This window comes from Garra rufa, chromosome 17 (assembly GCF_049309525.1).
Source record: "Garra rufa chromosome 17, GarRuf1.0, whole genome shotgun sequence".
Taxonomy (NCBI): domain Eukaryota; kingdom Metazoa; phylum Chordata; class Actinopteri; order Cypriniformes; family Cyprinidae; genus Garra; species Garra rufa.
Window position 1 is genome coordinate 19,637,048 of NC_133377.1, and position 8,499 is coordinate 19,645,546.

General features: G+C 38.5%; 1 non-coding gene across 1 annotated transcript; it reads right to left on the reverse strand.

The window, feature by feature from the left end:
- Window positions 1-7,199: 7,199 nt before the first annotated feature.
- Window positions 7,200-7,366, reverse strand: LOC141290394 (U11 spliceosomal RNA). The gene has a single exon (XR_012340137.1). It is a non-coding gene; the product is annotated as a U11 spliceosomal RNA (small nuclear RNA).
- Window positions 7,367-8,499: the final 1,133 nt, after the last annotated feature.

The window sequence follows — 8,499 nt, forward strand, 5'->3', positions numbered from 1 at the left end:
GCGGCGCCATTGCCTCCAGAGGTGTCAGCACCCGCTGTAGAACCTCCTATGGAGGCGGCGCTCCCCTATGAACTCTCTGCTTCTCTCCTTGTTCTGTCTGCTTCCTCTATCCCTGCTCTACCCAGGTCCCAGTCCATGACGCGGCTCCCTGTTCAGTCCTGGAGGGCTCCAGCGCCTCCTGTTCCGCCCTGGAGGGCTTCTGCGCCTCCTGTTCCGCCCTGGAGGGCTCCTGTACCTCCTGCTCTGCCCTGGAGGGCTTCTACGTCTCCTGTTCCGCCCTGGAGATCTTCTGCGCCTCCTGTTCCGCCCTGGTGGGCTCCAGCTCTATCTGCTCCGCCCTGGTGGGCTCCCGCTCCGTCTCCTCCGCCCTGGTGGGCTCCCGCTCCGTCTACTCCGCCCGGGTGGGCACCCGCTCCGTCTACTCCGCCCTGGTGGGCTCCCGCTCCGTCTGCTCCGCCCTGGTGGGCTCCCACTCCGTCTGTGCCGCCCTGGTGGGCTCCCGCTCCATCTGCTCCGCCCTGGTGGGCTCCCGCTCCATCTGCGCCACCCTGGTGGGCTCCATCTGCGCCACCCTGGTGGGCGCCTGCTCCTCCACGGCCTCATGGACCTGGCCCTCCATCGTTCCTCTGCTCCCCCCCACCGCCCTCCAGGACTGTCTGCGCGTGGTCATTTTGGAGTGTCTGGAAGCCACTCCTTAAGGGGGGGCTGTCACAATCACCAGCTGAAGTGCCCGGCAGCCCCACTAGAGGGCACTCCAGTGTTTACCCTTTATGTTATGTGTTGTCTCAACCCGCCATGCTTCACCCTTGTCTGTGTCATGTTTTCATTGGTTCCCCTGATCCTTGTGTCCGTTCCCCATTGGTTGTTTCTGTCATGTGACCCCTAGTGTTTGGTATAAAGCCCTCCCTTCCCCCTCTGTCTGTACTGATCGTTGTTTAGTGTTTAATCTTCCTTGTTTCTAGTTCCTGGTTCCCATGTTTCTGTGTTTTTCGACCCCTGGACTGTTTTCTCGTTTTGACCTTTCGCCGCCTGCCCCGACTTTTGATTGTCTCTGGATTATTCTTTCGGATTTCCCTTGTTGTTCCTGTTTGCTGGTGTTCGACTCATGCCTGTCTTGACTACGTCTTTTAATAAAGCTTTGCACTTGGATCCACACGTCAGTCTCCAGACCCCCATTGTTACGCATACAGTGTATTTGTGGCTATTGCTTAAAATACACCTGTGCTACTTACAACTGGTTTTGAGGTTCAGGGTCACATTTGTGCATAATTGTGGGTTCTTTATTTCACGCTCATTAAGGTATTGCATAATTAGCTTACCAGCTAATGACCAGCTAATGTCCTACTAATGTCACACTCTTTGTGGTGCACAGAGATGCTGAGTAATAACAAGAAGTTGCAAATATGCATTGTCTACAAGTAACAACTACACTCTTAAAAATAAAGGTGCTTCACAATGTCATAGAAGAACCTTTTTTGTCTAAATGGTTCCATAAAGAATATTTAACATCTAAAGAAACTTTCTGTTTCACAAAAGGTTCTTTGTGGTGAAAGAAGATTCTTCAGATTATAAAAAGGTAAGAAAGAGATGGTTCTTTAAAGAAACTTTGAGCGAATGGTTCTTTGTGGAACCAAAAATGGTTCTTCTATGGCATCGCTGTGAAAAACCTTTTAAAGCACCTTTATTTTTAAGAGTGTACAAATTTGCTTATACATGCTGATACTGCTTTTATAATAGCTCTGCTATTTTCTGAAGTTCTTGTCATTTATTGTCACATTGTTGTGGGAAAAAGTTCCAGGTTAATTTATCTGCCTTAACTTGCTGGCCATCTTGATAACACAGCAGCTTCAGTCTAGTCATACAAATAAAATTCCAATCTACTTAAATGAGAAAAAAGTTTCAAAAAATATGTTAAAAAACAAAAATAATAATAAAAAAAATAACCAACAAAATCAGGCAAACAATAGTATCCTCTTTTTTTAGTTAGCTGAAATGAGGCTACAATACTGTAATTTTCTGTGTTGGCTAAATTGCATGTGCACTGTGGAGGATTTCATTAGCTCAAATGCATGATTGCGCTTTGTACACAGTTTGTCTTTAGTACTTTTATTGCTCTCTTGCCTGCACTCCATCGCTGTCATGTATCTCATTATGTAGAACAGATGACATTTAAGCAGGCGTTCTACACTGTGAGCTATCTTCATGTTATCTGGGCGTCTCGCTGGGCACAGAGTCCTCTCCTCCACACAGACATCAGCTAATTGCATTTGCGCTCTCTCTCTCTCTCTCTCTCTCTCTCTCTCTCTCTCTCTCTCTCTCTCTCTCTCTCTCCACAGTGATTTAGAGGCAGCTGGTGCTTTTCCTAGAGCTTAGATACTGAGAAACATGAATCAGTCTCTCCTTTAAATACTCCTATTATGATTCTCTCACTGGTCTTTCATATATAAGTGCGTCGTTCCAAGTGAGAAATGACTGTGAAGACAACAAGAACATTGACTTTGTCTTTTTCAATGAGATTTCACACATTTGTAATTTTTGGTTAACATTCTTATTTGCATTTATAAAGCCAGTAACATAGATTGCATGATACAGATACATCTTGCCGCATGACCTGTTTTAATAATTGCTGTGAAAATGTTCCCATGTAGATTCTCTCTGGATGTTGTAAGTCATTGTATGTGTATACAAATGTAAAAAAGAAAAACAAATATATTATGAAGTCTTCATGACTTTTAGTAAATGTGTAATCAGCTATAATGTGAGGACCAACCAACAAACCCCATAAGGCATATAGATTAAAAACATAATAATATTTTAATTAATATGTAAATATGTGAGGGTTAGGTTTTAGGGATATGGCTAAAGGGATAACAATATCATTAGGTAAGTATAACAGACTTTCATGTACACTCTTAAAAATAAAGGTGCTGCACGATGCCATAGAAGAACCTTTTTTGTCTAAATGGTTCCATAAAGAACCTTTAAAATCTGAAGAACCTTTCTGTTTCACAAAACGTTCTTTGTGTGAAAGCAGGTTCTTCAGATTATAAAAAGGTAAGAAAGAGATGGTTCTTTAAAGAACCTTTGACTGAATGGTTCGCTGTGGAACCAAAAATTGTTCTTCTATGGCATCGCTTGAAGAACCCTTTAAAGAGTGTATAGGCCTGCATTTATAAAAATAAATGGTCGTTCTGCAGAAATAACTATAAAGTTTTAATTTTCATTCTATGAGAATGGGAAAGTCCACATCACAACTATAACGATAACTACACAGAAGAACGATATTGCCCTGATAGCAAGCAACCATTGAATCAATGTAAAAAATAGTTTATTTGCCAATCTTTTGCATCCGCTATTAATGTTGAAAAATCAACTCTAATCTGCTTTAGTTGGACTCTTGACTCTGCACTTCAATGTTTGATTTTCATTGTCTTTTGTAACAATTTGCTATAATACATTGCGTCACCTTATAATTATAAGGTTCTATCTGCGTTCCGAGTGGTTTTGAGATATTGAGCTTCAAAGTTTTTTCATTCTATATAGTAAAAATGATATGGGGAACAAGTCTCTTTCCTACATGAGAATGACAGAGACCCTAAATGTATTCTAAATGTACACTATCAAAATCCTCTCAGATTTTTAAATGGTGATTTTGGGAACAGGTCAAATGCAGATAGAACCTTCTAATTCTAAAAAGTCGTTTTCTGCTTGGAATTATAAGGTTCTATCTTGCAAAACATTAATTAAAGCAACAATTTTCAAGAAATAAATGTAGTTTACTTATAATTTGTTTTAAAACATAAATTACTTTTGTAACAATGTGTCAACATGTATGAGAATTTAATGTTTTAATGCTTTCTTTATCACATTTATTTCATATTTTAGGACAAATATTTTTTTCTTGTTTAAGTTAGGCATAAAAGGCAGTGCTGAATATTTTGTCCAGAGCAGATGTTAATTTTATAATTATAGTGGGTAATTAAAGACATTATTGCAGAAACAGTTAAAAAAATCAGCTTCTCTATTCCATCTGACCAGGACTTTATTCCACAAAAAGCATATTCAACCATATTCGCAAAACTATCGTTTTCAACATCTTTAATAACAACAGTTTGATCGCTATTGACCACATTCAACATCAAACGACAGTGACACTTATATTTCATTATGTACTTTACATTATGCAATTGCTCTGCAGTAAAGCCATTCAAGCCAGTTGCAGATAGTATTATTTGTTTTATGCCGGTAATGTATATAATGCCGGTAGCGGTAATTATGAGTAAAAAAAAAACACGCCATCATTATGTTTTAAACAGTGCCACTTTGAGGAATAAATGTGAATTGCACTCATTGATTCTACAGACGTGCAATTGTTGTTTTACGTTTAATCTTTCCTGCTGTTATGGAGCAGTCCGGTGACATGACAAAGAAAGTTGATCCTGATTGGTCCTCTTGTTTGCATTCGAAGTGCTGATTGGCTCACAGATAGAACCTTATAGAACCAAGTTATAGTTCGACTCTGCAGATAGAACCTTTTTCTTTTCTAAATAAAAAGTCCTAAAATGTACACAACTTTAAAAAAACATCACATAATGTAAATAAGTTGTCACAGAATAAGAATATGTGAATAACTCAATTTTGACAAAAATGTCAGATAGAACCTTATAATTCTAAGCCGACGATTAGCAAAGGCCATAAAAGCTAAGATCTGCTGAGAACAGATGATGGTGACTATAATCATTATGAGTTTATATAAATATATGCTCATGAATGTGTTTGTTTTATTACTTTTTGTTTATGATGAGTGATACTACAATGTGAAATTTAAGCAGTGATACATATATTACATGTGTTTGAACTAACAGAAAACACAAATAAAATAACCACTTCAAATTTTGAATCAATTAGACATCAAGAATCAGTGTATGAAACTCAACAATGGTGACATTCAGCAAAATAAAATGTTATGCAATAATGCATGCTGGGTATCAACATAGTACAAAACTCATTCATGATTTCCAGCATGCATTGCAGTCGATCTGATCTTGAATTTTGCATTTGTGATACAGGATATTTACATTAGTAATGAAAGATCATCAATCTTATTCTGTATTATTTCTCAACTTTATTGCAGCTTGACACCCATCACAAAAAGTAATCTTCCCTAATTTATTCTTAGAACACCTTTTTTTTTAAAGTGTAAGTGTTTACCTTAAAACACGATTGCAGCACCAAAAGAAAATTAACTTAATAAAAGCTAAGAGTCAAGAGCCCAACTAAAGCAATCACTGATCACAATAATGGCGGTTTGTTGAAATTTCAACATTTTTTAAACATTAATAGCAGGTGATGTTAATCCAATGTCATTAACATTGACAGATCAACTATTTTAACATTGATTCAATGGTTACTTGCTATCAGGGTGGTCTCTATGTGGTTGACTGAAGGCTGAGATTGGGTAGCACTATTAAAACATATTCTGGCCCAGTTCCCGGCTGGTTATAAGTTACTATTTGGCTGAGATTTGGGCCAGTTATGGCTCATGTGTGGCTCATGTCTGTAGTCCAGATTTGGGCCACACAAGGGCCGTAATTCTTTTCTGCATTTGGGCTGAGTGTAACTGCTTGCTTGGCCCAGAGCTGGGCCAGAAGTCAATTGCTATGTGGCATGTGAGAGAGAATCAGAGTGTTTTTTTTCCCAGCTGATCAGAGATAAAAACCTTGACAGCCAATCAGAATCCACCTACTTTAAAGACACAAGCATTTAAAATGGCAGACAACAAAACTGCAGCACATACGTATAATAATCAGAACATTGGCCCATATGTGAACACTCCAAAAAACTTGCATTGTGAACACAAAACGGCCTGGGCTCACTTTTTTTTCCATTCGCGAATTCCGATGTAGTTTGGTCATCAGATGTTTCCGTACAAATCAGCTATTCATAATGACGACTGCTTAGCCGATCTCTACAAATTGTTCGTTCACAACGCACACTCATTTATTTTCATTTTAGCCGTTTTCAAACTGTGTAAGAACGTGGCGGTTTGATTATTTAATTCCTTCCTTGCCAGTTAAAACTTTTTGATATTCAGTTTTACAATCACGCACATCCCAGCGGGGGCTAAACTACACTCTCTTTCGCGTATATATTATTGTGTTTGAATGGTCAAAAACACCCATGGTTCAAATATAGCTACACAGTTAGTTTTGTCTCAGTCGAACTTAAATCGCATGTGTATCAATATACTGATCTGTGCATTACTGTACTTCTGTTACAGCAGCCAAAAATAAAATCTGTTATTTATACGATTAATAATATGCTTTTTTTCCATTTGATTATTTAATTTCTTACTTAAATGCTGCTTTTAAAAATACCTATAATGTACCTGAAAAAAATTAAAGCAGTTTATTATATTATATTATATTATATTATATTATATTATATTATATTATATTATATTATATTATATTTTATTTGTCTCAATGTCATCAATGCCTTTAGTCCTTAAAAAAGTGTTCAATTTAATTGTGTCAAATTTAAGGCCATAAAAAGTACAATGGGAACGGAAAGAAAAGTACAGTCATATTGTAATGTGATTATTAAAATGAAAAAGGCTATTTTTTGATTGAATAAATATGAGCGCTGCACGTTTCAAAGTCTGGTGCTGCAGTTTTGTGTACTGCCATTTCCGGGGAAACCATATATTTATGAAAAAAGCGCCACCTGCTGGCAAAGACCTTCTGGTTTAATATAATAATTAATATTATACCATCGATTGAACCATAAATATAATAATTGATACTTTTGACTTTTTTTTAAAAATGGTTAAAAAAGGCTGAAATGTGAAATTTATCGTTTTATCATGCTTTTTACAGTCATTTTACGTTTTATGTTAACGTAGACATTGCCCTACCCCACTCATATGTCATTCATTTAATCTGTGCAGGTCTTAATAAAGTCTTAAATTTGAGCTTAAAAATCCTGCAGAAACCCTGTGTGCTATAAAATAATCATGATTACATAAACAAGGAAACGATTCAAAATAAATATTACAAAGTGTACAAAACATACTGAACTGGACTAGATCCAAAAAGCATCTGAACACAAAGAGGTCTGAGACACCATTACTGCTCATTTGGACCAAAAATCATAAACGTCAATGCGTTTTTGCTTTGTCTATTTTTCATCTTGAAAGATAGGGCGTCAATAACAATGTTTATTAGCAGCCCCGCTTATCAAAAATTACACATCCGAAATCTCTTGATAGCGATTCCGTAATTGTGACCGAAAATGTCTGGCTCATGTGGTGCCCACAGAAAATGTAGACACATATCAAAAGGGCAACCAATAAGATAACTATTTTATTTTGTGCACTGAACACTTAAAAGGGCTCTAACCTTTTCTTTTCAACATCTGAGCAGACTTTTAATTTGATACGGGAAGATCGCGTATGTGGACTGTATCTGCGGCTGCCGCTCACACATACAGAGGAGCTGGCAGAGAAGACACGCAATTCCCGACTCTCTTGTCTGTTTCCTGTATTCACAGTAATCTGACTGTTGAGTTTCCGGAGCTGAGACTTGCAACAGATTCTTGGGGGCTCGTCCGGGATCGGCTTCACGTGACACGGGGAGACTGATCCAATCATCTTAGGACCTTTGGGACCAGGCAGTGTTGGGCTAGAGGCTGGCGGCTGCTACATCCACGGACGACAAGGCAGGAGGCGCGTGCCAGGTGATCTGCAGACAACTATCTCCATCCTGAGGTCGAGGCTGCAACGGAAGGGGTGACAGAGAGCGAGGGCATGGCGGATCGTACAAGGAAACGCTTGGTGTGGGACATCCGAAGAGACCTGATCACACTACCTGCTGATGAACTGTTCCACGTTGCCAAGGTCATTGGGCCGGTACAAGGTAAAGACTCATCTGAACTGGATCTGGAGGACAGTGAGGGTTGTTTTGAGTACATAAATGCCTTCATGTCAAGTGAAGCCTTGCTTGAGACTGAGGACCAAGGTATGAGTAAGCTGTTGTCATGAGTAGCGTCTCGCTGCAGCCTGCGGTGGACATCCAACCCCGCCCACATCCAAGTGTGACGCCAGACGCCACGCCCATGTTCAAACACGTCACACATCCAACATATTAAATAGTATTAACACATATTAAAATAATGATAATATGGTTAGCAATGTTCACATTTGTGGACATATCTTTAGAGAATTTGATAAAAATGAAAACATGCTAAGTGTTACTTTTACAATAACAAAACTTAATTGTCCGTCTAAATCTGATCTTGTGTAAGCTATGTCAAAATCGATTATAATAAACGTGAATTTATTTCATTACACAAACAAATAGGGCAAGGTTTAAATGTTTTATTACCAATTACCATTTTCTTAACTTTAATCAACCAAAGCAAGCGTTTTACCGGCTGTTTGAATGTAATTAGTTCCATATGAAAGATGACCTAGGTTTAATTTGTATTATTTAATACAAA